General features: G+C 41.4%; 1 protein-coding gene across 4 annotated transcripts in view; it reads left to right on the forward strand.

Moving 5' to 3' along the window:
- The first annotated feature begins 256 nt into the window (after nucleotides 1–256).
- MEF2A (myocyte enhancer factor 2A) overlaps nucleotides 257–12266 on the forward strand; it is an 80131-nt gene continuing 68121 nt past the window's right edge. For 3 of the 4 annotated variants that reach the window (XM_081337672.1, XM_081337671.1, XM_081337670.1), the window contains exon 1: nucleotides 257–484. The gene's annotated coding sequence lies outside the window, so the exon portion shown is untranslated. Of the gene's footprint in view, nucleotides 485–757; nucleotides 819–12266 lie in introns of those variants that run through there. The other variant, XM_081337669.1, reaches the window with a different exon arrangement.

The following is a 12266-nucleotide window of genomic DNA, read 5'->3' on the forward strand; positions in this document are numbered from 1 at the left end:
GTGCCTTCGCGCTCTGACGTCATGAACAGCGTCACGGGCCCAGCCGCTCCCCCTACTGTTAAGTAAATGTAGTTCCAAGCCGGGAAAAGCGGGGGTGGCTGGGAAGTGAGAGACTTTCAAGAGAGAGAGAGAGGGAAAAAAAAAAAGTCAGCGGAGGAGTATCCGCGGAGGAGTCCCTCCGGCTTCCTCCTGCGAAGCTCCCTCCCAGCCCACCCTCACGGTGTCAACTAGGCCGGGGCAGGCTTGGTCATGAGAAAGACCCGCGGGAGAACACCAAGGTTGAAAGAGGCAGTGAGCCGTCCTACCCCGCTCGGAGAACCTTGAGGCGAAGGGAGGGAGGAGCGAAAGCAGTTCCGGCCGCGTCGCCTAAAAATAGCGCCCCGTGGATATCCATGCGCTCGTGTCAGTGTCTCCGGAGGAGACTCGGCTTCGGAGGCGACGACGAGGAGGAGGAGGAGGCGGCAGAAGCGGCGGCGGCGGATGGGTGAGTGAGTCTGGCGGCTTTGCCGGGAAGGAGGGAAGCCGGGCCCCAACGGGGTGTGGGGGCTGCGAAGAGTCAGGGCCGCCAAGCCCCTCAGAAGTGGGGCGGGTGGAGGGGCGCCTGGTCGTTGCCTCCCCTCAAGTCTTCCCGAGTTCGGGCTGGAGTTGACGGCCTGGCCTTTGGGGGCCCGGGGGGGGAGGGGCGGGGGGAGGGGATGGTCGGGAAGCCAGCAGCGGGCCGGCGAGCCCCCCCCTCAAACTTCGCCGCCCCGAGAGTCGGCGCTGGGATGGAAACAGCCGCTTCTCGCCGCTCTTCTCTCTCCATCCCGACGCGCGGGGTAAGAAAGCCACCCCACCCAACACCTCGCCCTCTAACGTGGGAATGGCCGGACCCGTGTCTGCTGGGAGTCAGGAGGGCTTCATGGAGGATGCTGGCCGTGCGGGAGTGCTCTGGGCCAGCGGGCATGTCCGAAGGGCACAGGCGTGCATGCATGCGTGTCCCTGGGCGTCGTCTGAACGGATATTTGCGTGGGGTGGGGGTGGGGCGTTAGGACGGGTTTAGGGCCATATGCAGAAGAGGAAGCGGGGGGGGCATCGCGTCTGCGTGTTTGTAAACACCTGTGATACGTTGGGGTGAAGCCTACATAGAATGAAGGCTACTGCTAAGCTCGTAAGCCGCCCTGAGTCTTCGGAGAAGGGCGGGATATAAATGTAATAAAAATAAATAAATAAATAAATAAAATGCGTGGCAACCCGTTGGTGTGGATGTGGGTGCAGTTCTTTGATTCTCTCCATAGTAGACGTAGGCATGTGTTGTTTTCTATCTATCTGGATTGCGATTGAATTGACCTGTATTCGGATTTTTCACTCTTTTGGGGGGGGGAGGGAAGAAATGTTCTTTTTTTTTTGTATGCTTAGCAGAATGTGGAGTGGCAAGAATAAGGGCCGAAATGTACTTCTCCAGAGGTTGTGTGTTTTGTGTATACAACCAGAATGTTTTGGATTATTATTTTTTTTTTAAAAAAACACTCCGCCTTTTACCCCAAGCCTTTTTCCGTGGGATCTGTTAGAGATTGGGAACATTGTTTTCTGCGTCTCTTTATTTCTTGCTTTACTGTACAGACTAAGATGTTCAAGGCAGTTTACAAGCATATTAAGATGTCAGAAGCAGGCTTCATTTTTTTTAAATTTAATTCATGCCATCTTGTCTGTTTTTTCAGGGTTTTTTTTTCTTTTTAAGGAAGTAGTGAGGTTGGTGAATAAGAGAAATGTCAGGGAATAAGTTATCTAAATGGCAATCTTCCTAGTATTAGCTCTTTAGAATGAGGAAAAATGTCTTTTTCTTGATATTATACTCTGGTTCCCTCTCACAGGCTGTCAATTCTTCCATATATACTCTCTTGGCAATGTCCTTGTTTTTCCCACTTTACCCCAACCACCATTTGTCTATGAGGTTGCGAAGAGTCACACACAAAAACTTCCTTATGGCCAAAGACCAGCCCCCATTCCATAATGTAAAAAGGATATAGATGTGTAAAACTATAAAAGTGTTAATACAGTTTGTGGAAAGGTCTGTTTTGTGTTGATGGTATGATACTTGGGAGTGATGTTGTATTAGCAGTGTGTGGTTTTTTACTTAAAATTTCTGTTGTCAAAAAGAACTATCAGATGCTGAGACTTGAGTTTTGGATATTTTTGATTCTTAGTTTGCCTGGGTGTGAAATGTGGATGGTAAGGAGGGAAGCATTTCATGGGTTGAGCAGGAGAAACTCTTTCGAATTTAGGGCTTATGCTCACATTATGGCAGATGAAATGGAAGGGATGCTTTCTCATCAGCAAACAGGAGCACATTGCTCTTTTTGTTTTTACTTAAAATTTTGAGCTGGCTTTGACCAGAGTGGCGAAGTCTAGCTGGAAATATTTATCCACATTCTGTAACATCAATAGAGATACCTGTTTTGGTCCACTGGGAGAAGACAACCATGGAAACATTTTCTCATGCTTGCTAAACAATTTAATTTTTCAATTTTATTGTCAATGCTTTTTTTAAAAAAGCAACTTACTATTAAGTTTACTATTAAGCTTGATTTTTATTTTTATTTGCCAGGAAAAAACATAACAAAGTAATAAGAGTTCTTTTTATTTCATTGCAAAACATTGTTCCTACTTGGTGATTGAGAACCCACTTGTTTAGAAATAATTCTGTTTTTATTAAGTGTTTAATGAGTGGCAGCAGGCGGTTTCTTTCAATGGGTGTTGATAGTTTGGTATTGTCTTTCTGGCTTAGTATATAAAAATGGTGTAAAACTTGTAAGCCTTGCCAGGGGTGCTGTTTAGCTCACAGGTTTTCCTTGTGAAACACTTAGCTCTAGGAAGTGAATAGAAGGCAGTATTTTTCCCCCCAGAATTGCAACAATGTCCCTTCCCAGATAATACTAGTTCTTCCAAACAAGAGGTTTTTGCTTGTTTTCTTTCAAAGTGTTCTACTTCAAACCTAAACAGCCAAAACAATGTATCTAATGTGACAACTTAAAGAATAAAATCAACCTTGTGTAGAATAAGAATATAAAACGATTCCAGATTATGGTATTGATGTATAGATACTGGTATATCTATTTTTATTCATGAATTCATGAGGCACAGGTTGCCACATTTCTTAAGAAAATATAAAAGCATATTCTGACAGTTCATTGTTTTTAATATAAAGCTTAAAAGAAATGGCAGCATTTTTTTTAGTTAGCCAAAATTGTCCTAAAATGTTCTTTTTTTCTGTGCTGAAAATTATATGATTTCTTTCTTTTTTTTACTCATTTTCAGGCTAGTTGCTGTTCATACCAAAGATGAAGGAAAACAATTTAAATTAGTATTATAAGCCAGCAACAATAGATTTGCATTTATTTTAGTCTATAGTTATGATGGAATTGTAACTTCTAAAGTTTAATAAGAGTGGGAATAACATGTATTTGTTACCATGAATGATTGGAACGCTTATATGTTGGGGAAGAAAACCAGTCTAAAGCAAGTGGCTTGGGGACCATTATAAAACAAAAATGCAATGGCTCTAAGATTAATTTTGCATATTAGTTGATGAGCAAAGTATGGGTAAAATAAAAGAATGGTTATCCTATGATTATATATTATAAAACATGGCTTGGAAATATCTAACATGAATGTAATAAGATGAGCCCTGGAAGCAAATGCACTGGACTAATTGGCAAATGACTTTACAAAGTGAAGTTCCTCAGTGTAAAATGGTTATAAGTGTACTAATGCTTGCTTACTGCTCTTAGCTAATGTTTTTTCTGTATTTGAGGTAATGTGGGGGAAAGGGGTAGGGAAGAGCAGACGAGTGGCATCTGGAAATGGAAATAGGTGAGGTGACATGATGAGATATGTTCAATAGCATTTTTAATTTGGGTCCATGTAGCAGGTGGATTAAATATAGAAGGTGGGTGTGATATTTTTTTTGAGCACTTGAGAGTCTGATCTGAGAGTCATATTTTAACACTGCTTTCATTACTGCTCTCTGCCTGAAACTCTTTAACTGTTTAAGAAATTTAAGCTGATGATCCAAGTGAAGTTCCTTGTTCTCCAGTCAGTTACTTAAGGATTGAAGACTTGTTTTCTCCTTTAGTATAATACAGGTAGTCCTCGACTTATGACTAGAACTGAGTCCAAAATTTCTGTTGCTAAGTGAGACATTTGTAAAGTGAATTTTGCCCTATTTTATGACCTTTCTTGCCACAGTTGTTAAGTGAATTACTGCAGTTGTTAAGTTAGTAACATGGTTGTTAAGTGAATCTGGCTTTCCCATTGACTTTGCTTGTCAGAAGGTCACAAAAGATGATCCCAGGACACTGCAATTGTCATAAACGGTCATAAATCAATTGACAAGGGTCTGTATTTTGATCATATGACCCTATGAAAAAGGGTCATAAGTCACTTTTTTCAGTGCTGTTGAAACTTCGAACAGTCACTAAGTGAACTATTGTAAACTGAAAATGACCTGTACTACATCTTTTAGATCTGTGGTTCTTCATAATTGCCACTGTCCAATGTTTCTGAAAGAACTGACAATAATATGTGAACACACTTAAGCATTAGAGTGATTATATCATGGCACATAGTATAAAGTTTCATACTTGTGTCTGAAACCTTTGAAGATTAATATGTACCTTTTTCTCTTCTTAATGATCCTATAGAGCGTAGCTATTTGGAAAAATGTACATATGGTAGTTACTGACGTTATACTTGAGGAAACAAGGGAGCCTTATCTTGAGTTCCAGAGCTTCCTCACTTTGTGCATATTTAATTGTATGTATCAACTGCCTACAGTTTTTCCAAATACAGTAAATGTCAAATGTCTTTGATTATGATGTCAAATACTCTATTGGCCACTCTGAGCCGTGATAGTGCAGTGGTTAGAATGCAGTATTGAAGGCTAATTTGGCCGACTGCCAGGAGTTCGATTCTTACCAACTCAAGGTTCATATTCAGCCTTCCATTCTTTTGAGAGCGGTAAAATGAGGACTCAGATTGTTGAGGACAACATGCTGACTCTGTAAACTGCTTAGAGAGGGCTGTAAAGCACTGAAGGGTATATACGGTAAGTCTTAAGTTCTATTGCTATCGTCAGTGACATTATACTTGAGGAAACAAAGGAGCTTCCTCACTTTGTTTCACATTTCATTGTATGTAACAACTGCTTACAGTTTTTCCAAATACAGTACATGTCAAATGTCTTTGATTACGATGCTAAATACTCTTTTGGCCATTCTGCTACGATACTAGGAGTGGCAACCTGCTGTTATGGAAAAACCCAATTATTTAGTGAGAATTCCTCCATTTTTCCCCCTCTACTACCAGAGTTGCAAGGAGCAATATGATAATGTTGCTTTTTATTTAGGTGTCTGGTAACTTGTGACAGTATGTTCAATTCTAGAAAATGCTACTTAACTGAAATTATTAATGGAAATATGCTTGCTTCAGAATAATTTGAAGTTGGCTTATTCCCATTGACACATTAATCAGAAGATAATAGAGAACTTAGACACTAATTCTTAATACGGCTCTTAAAATGGCCAGCATAGAAGTATGCTGACAACAATTAAAAGATAGGTGCTACACTATAACTACAGATACTAATGACCTTCAGTAAACAATAAGTGGTTTAATCTCTCATGTAAATCTAAAATGCAGCTAAATGTTCGTCTTATTACTGAGATCATGCTGGAAGCTGCAAATCGTTTTAATTCCTGCTACTCCAGGTAAAGCTTAAATGACCTCTATCGCTGGTGGGCCAGCTGCTATTTATATGGCAGTTGCTTCAAATGAGTTCCTTCCAGGGAGGCCTGGGCTGGCTGATAAGAGTGACAGTAAAAACTGAAATGGTTCCTCCTCCTGTTTTTGCTTCTCTCTTTGTCATCCTCCATTTTTACAGCAAGCTGGAAAATGTCTGGGACTGTAAGAGTAATTGTTGCTTTACATGATTTGTTTTTAATTGAACATGCCTTTATTTATACCTTCATTACAAATTAATCTGAAATAGTTCTCTTTCCTCAGATTTCCATTTTTGTTCAATTTCTTCATTTCTCATGTGCATTCCCTAAATATTTCTTGTCCTCATAGGCTTTTTTTCCCTTGGTGCTGATTGTACTGATAGCAGTTGATAATTTATGTCTGTATTATGGCTCAAGTGTATAACAAAATGTTCTGAATTTTTGAAATTTCCACAACATACTCCTGAAACTTGAAGGAGAAGTTAATTTTCCTTATATTAGCCTCCCTGTTTTAAACTACCGGTAAATTACATTTTCAGTGTGATGGCTGTTGTTGACAGAATTGGAGATTAATGAATAAATAAAAGACATGCTATGATTGAGGATTCTTTAGGAAATTAACAATAGTCTATCAAAGCTTTGTTCTGCTTTAAATTGTTTTATTAAAAATGATTTGGCTGATTCTATTTACAATAACATGAATGTAAAAGAATAGGAAAGGACAGGTTGAGTTAGCTGGAATTGTATTTTAGTAAACATCTACAAATGACTATGTATTGTCATATGAATAATTATGCAGTAACTTGAGTGGAAGAAGTTTTTCCCTTTATCAAGTGTGGTACTGTGGCCTGACCTTTGGGCCTTTGAAAATAAGTATTGATGTTCCTAGCAGTTGGAGGAAGAAGAGGCAGAATTCTGGGCTCTGGGAATCAGCCACAAAGGACATAATATTAGAGCTTATTAGTCATGTATGTTGCTGCTAAAGTTCTTGCTTTGCAGGAGGAGCCGTTATTCATATGTCCAAATTGTTAGGGCTGCTAAAGTTCTTGCTTTGCAGGAGGAGCCGTTATTCATATGTCCAAATTGTTAGGGCTGTAAAAAGTGTGATCACCTCTTACAGTAATTACTTGTTAACGTTACATCCCAGGCTCTTAACTTTTTTTTTTAATTTAAGAAAACCAGGTGGTATACACGATGCTTCCTTCTTCTGTTTTTCCCCCCCACAACAGCTTATCTGAGAAATCATAACTGATCAAAACTCGGTGACACTGATCTTCTATAGCTAAGAGTAGAGTAGTACAAGAGCCTGGGTATTCTAAAGCTAATCCACCTTAACCTGGAATGATCTACTTAACATCTGATGCCGTGATCCAGATAAGCTATGTGCTTCTACTCAAAACAGGTGGAGGAGACTGCCTGAAGGCCAGCAAAGGTGAGGGAGGAACCCTTGCAGGGTCGAGCCGAGGAATTCGGTCAATATCTGCTGGATAAAATTGCTCGGATTCGAACCGGCCTGGACTCCAACTGGGCTGAGCTGGAAGAACAAGACATGGACAGTCTTGTCGACGTCATCTGGGAGGAATTTGATCCTGTGACTCCTAAGGAAGTGGACAGGATTATGAGGAGGTTGAGCTCCTCCACATGCTTACTGGACCCGTGCCCTTCCTGGCTGGCTTATGCAGCTCGAGAGGGGACACGAGGCTGGTTCCTGGCGGTCATCTCTGCTTCTCTGAGTGAGGGTCACTTCCCCACCGCCTTGAAGGAGGCGGTGGTGAGACCTCTCCTCAAGAAGCCCACCTTGGACCCATCCTCTTTGAATAACTTTCGTCCAGTCTCCAATCTTCGCTTCCTTGCGAAGGTTGTTGAGAGCGTGGTGGCGCACCAACTTCCTCAGATCCTGGATGAAGCGGTTTATCTAGACCCGTACCAATCGGGCTTCAGGCCGGGCTACAGCACGGAGACGGCATTGGTCGCTCTGATGAATGATCTCTGGAGAGCCCGGGACAGGGGCCATTCCTCTGTCCTAGTCTTATTAGACCTCTCGGCGGCTTTCGATACCATCGACCATGGTATCTTGCTGCGACGCCTCAGGGGACTGGGAGTGGGAGGCACGGTTCTGCGGTGGTTCTCCTCCTTTCTCCAGGGTCGCTCGCAGTCGGTGCTGGCAGGGGGACAGAGGTCGACCCCGAGGCCTCTCGCTTGCGGAGTCCCCCAGGGGTCGGTCCTCTCGCCTCTCCTGTTCAACATCTACATGAAACCGCTGGGTGAGATCATTCGCAGCTTTGGAGTAGGGTACCATCAGTATGCTGATGACACCCAGCTTTTCATCTCAACTCCAAACAACATCAGTGATGCCCTCGACGTGATGTCCCGCTGCCTGAAAGTGGTCCGGGAATGGATGGGGAGGAACAGGCTTCAACTGAACCCGGACAAGACTGAATGGCTGTACGTACCGGCAAGCCAGGATACTCAGAACATCCCATCTCTTAACATCGGGGACAAGTTACTACCCCCTGTTGACAGGGCCCACAACCTGGGTGTCCTCCTAGACTCGCAGCTCTCCCTGGAAGATCACATAGGAGCGGTGACCAAGGGGGCCTTCTCCCGGGTTCGACTAGTTCGCCAACTACGGCCTTATCTGGACCTGGATGCCTTACGTACAGTCACCCATGCCCTTGTGACCTCTCGCCTAGACTACTGTAACGCTCTGTACATGGGGCTGCCCTTGAGATCCACTCGGAAGCTTCAACTGGTGCAAAGTGCAGCGGCACGGACACTCTTGGGAGCCTCCCGATACTCCCATATCACACCTCTCCTCCGTGCGCTGCACTGGCTTCTGGTTGCCTTCCGTGTGAAGTTCAAGGTGCTAACAATGACATACAAAGCCCTACATGGCATGGGTCCGGACTACCTACGGGAGCACCTTCTGCCAATGTCTGCACCCCACCGTCCTGTGCGCTCCCACAGAGAGGGCCTCCTCAGGGTGCCACCGCTCAAGGAATGTCGGCTGGTGGCCCCCAGGGGGAGGGCATTCTCAGTGGGTGCGCCAACCCTCTGGAACTGCTTGCCAACCGAAATCCGGATGGCCCCCGACCTCCGCACCTTCCGGCGCGACTTAAAAACTTACCTGTTCCAGCAGTCCGGCCTGGCCTGATAGCTCTAATTGGGGTCCCAGTTTGTTTTTACTATTGTTTTTCACTATTGTTCAATCTGTATACCTACCTTACTCTGTACACCGCCCCGAGTCCCTCGGGAGAAGGGCGGTTTATAAAAACAAACAAATAAATAAATAAATAAAGCTGTGTTTTACATGACACAGATGTCCTGATGTCATGCTCAGAGTGAAGTGCTATTTCATTTTCCATAGCACATCTCAAGGGAGTGGGGGGTCCATCAGTGAAGCATTGATTGAAAATGAACTGCCTCTTGAGGCTTCACAGAAGCCTACAAACTGTGGTTTTGGTATGAGCTGTGATAAAGTCCAGGCAGTTCCCCGATTCAAGGAAAGTTCTTTGAACAGATCAATGACTGGAATAGATTAACTGATTGTAAATGTATTGTAAAAGGTATAAATGAAATCCATTTTCTTCCTATTATATGGGAACTCTCTTAAGTTTATCAGTTTATATAGAGTATCTGCTGCCTGTAAATATTTTATTTAAAACATATAGCCAGTATATAATAAATGCATGAATGATTTCAGTAGAAAGATTTGATTATGGTATAATCAGTACACTTTATTTACTTTATCTTCCTCATTCTATCCTGATTCCTGCTAATGGTTGGAACAAGCTTGTTACAAGATATTATTGCTTCCTGAGTTTTCCTTAAATAACACTTGCTGAAATGTACTACATGTGGTTGACTGTCTGATTTAGAAGTGTATCTGGCATAGTATCCAATGAATGAGTAAAATATAGTGGCAGTTGAAAACAAACATTGAACTACAGCAATCTTACTCCTGCTGTGTGGGAGAATTTTTAATATGCTCCCAGAGTTTGAGTTAGTGGCTGCATAACTAAGTACTGTATGTACAGTAAGTAAGCTTAAAAAGTTATGAAACAATTCATCATTCTGGCAAAATTGACCGAAAGCCCAGTCTTATTACTTATTACTATACCTTTGTTTGTTTCATTTTCAATCATGTTTCCTTGTACAGAGATTAATGGAAGATTTGTTACAGTGTCGCTAAAATCCTTAATGAAATCATTAAGTTGGACTTGCTTAGAATTTTATAATACTTGGTACATAATGGTGTTTTCACTTACCTTTTGAAGCAAAGAATAGCAATCTATCCCTTTTCAGATATATATTGAATAGTACATTTCAACCATAGTGATCTGAAAGCTACTATATAGTTGCGTTGCAAACTAGCATTCTTACAAACAACAGTTTTTGGTAATTTTAAATTGGATCTGTCTTCTATGCCCAGAGAACATTAAAACGGCCCTGCTAGATCAGATGAGGGCCTATTCTAGTTCTCCATTTATTCATTTTATTAAATTTATATGCCACCCACTTCACTAACCGCAAACTCTGAGCGGCTTTCAAACATAAAAACAGAAGTACAAGCCTTGAATATTTATTTCAATTCATATGGTGATCAATTGGAATGGCTTTAGTCAGGCGGTGGAGAAATAAATTCCACTTCTACCTTCCAACTTGTGTTGAATCATGTCTTCCATCATAGTATCTCTTGATAGACTTGTCCTCCATGAATTCATTGAATAATATTTTAAAGCCTTTCAGGTTGGTAGATATCACCACATCCTGTCTTAATTAATTGTATGGCTCTTTGAATAAATACTTTTTTTGGCTGTTATACAAGTTGACCGTGACTTACAAGTTTTTTTTTAGTACTGTTCAAAATTAGAATGACACTGAAAAAAGTGACTTATGACCAGTTTTCACACTTATGGCCGTTGCAGCATCCGCATAGTCATGTGATCAAAATTTGGGCGGTTTGCAACCAGCGTGTATTTTTGATGGTTGCGATGTCCTGGAGTCACATGCTGATCATTCAGAACCCTCCCAGCTAGCTTTTGACAAACTCAATGAAGCAGATTCACTTAACAACTGCATGATTCACTTAATAACTTCAGTGACTTTCTTAACAATTGTGGCAAAAAAAGGTTATAAAATGGGGCACAGCTTGCTTACTTGCTTAGTAACAGAAATTTTGGGCTCTATTGTCGTAAGTCAAGGACTGCCTGTAGTCAGCTTTATTGTTCGAATTCTAGTGCTGAGTGTTTTGAGAAAGGGCAACAGTTTCTCCCTATTTACTTTCCCTGTGCTGTCTGTGATCTTACACATCTTGATCAGATGCTCTTTCAGAAGCTTAAAAACAAATCAAGATGTATTTAGCCTTATAAATGCAGCGAACTGGAATGCTGGATTGTGATTAACATCATTCAGCTTAGTAGGAAGAAGCAAATAGGAATAACAAGTCAGATGTTTTGGCACAGAACAGAGGAACGTAAAGTCAGGAATCTGTATTTCTAATGGCTTCTTGTATGTGAGTCAAAGCCTGCCAGCTGGATTTGGGCTAACATAGGATTAAAACTCACAACCTCTCATTTTTTGCCCAGTGCCTTTAACAACTACACCAAGTTGGTGCTCAGAAGATATATGTAGAAACAAAATAAGCATCACTGAATTTGTGTGATTGCTACTTTTTTAAAGTTCAAAACAAGCATTGCTAGAAAGGTTAGGTACAAATGCCTTAAGTGGTTATTTGTAATCTATCTCACTGTGAACTTCACATTAGTGTGGGTATGTATCTATATATGTATAATAATTTATGTGTCTGTAAATATATATGCATATACACAATTTATTATCAACCCAAATCAGAGTTGATAAAGGCCTCTTCAATGAAGGTTGTGGACTATAATCTGGCACACTGATTGAATGCAGGTTGGTAATGTTTTTCAGCTTCCTAGTCTAGCATACACATACATATATGTATCTCTCTGTGTGTGTGTGTGTGTGTGTGTGTGTGTGTGTGTGTGTTCGTGTGCATAGCCAGACTTTTATAGGATGAAGTTGATGTTACTGTACCTGTAACTGGAAAAGTAGTCATTTTTCTAATTTATTCTCTTGAAAGAGCAAACATTCATGCAGGAACTAACAACCTGAAACCACAAAAGAATATGTGGTAAATAGTTACCTCCTCAAAATGCAAGCTCTGTTGCAGCTACAAGTGAAAACTTTAGGTGAAAAGGGCACAAAATGTTTCCACAAAACACTGGAAAACTCTGAACAAGCATTTAATAAAAAGTTATCCATACCAACAATTTTAAATGCTATGTACCTAGAATAATCAGATTTAAATGTTCTTTCCAATTTTGGCAGCATAAGCACTAAAACACGTTGTAAACTAGTTTGGATTACCTGGTTGTATAACATTTGCTTGGTGAGAAGGGCATACAGTTGTCCAGCGTGGAGACCAAACAGCTGAAAAGCAGCATTGAACAGGATAAGAAAAATAGTTTCTTGGATTAGAAA

The sequence above is a fragment of the Vipera berus genome (genome assembly GCF_964194415.1).
Source record: "Vipera berus genome assembly, chromosome: 12".
NCBI lineage: Eukaryota > Metazoa > Chordata > Lepidosauria > Squamata > Viperidae > Vipera > Vipera berus.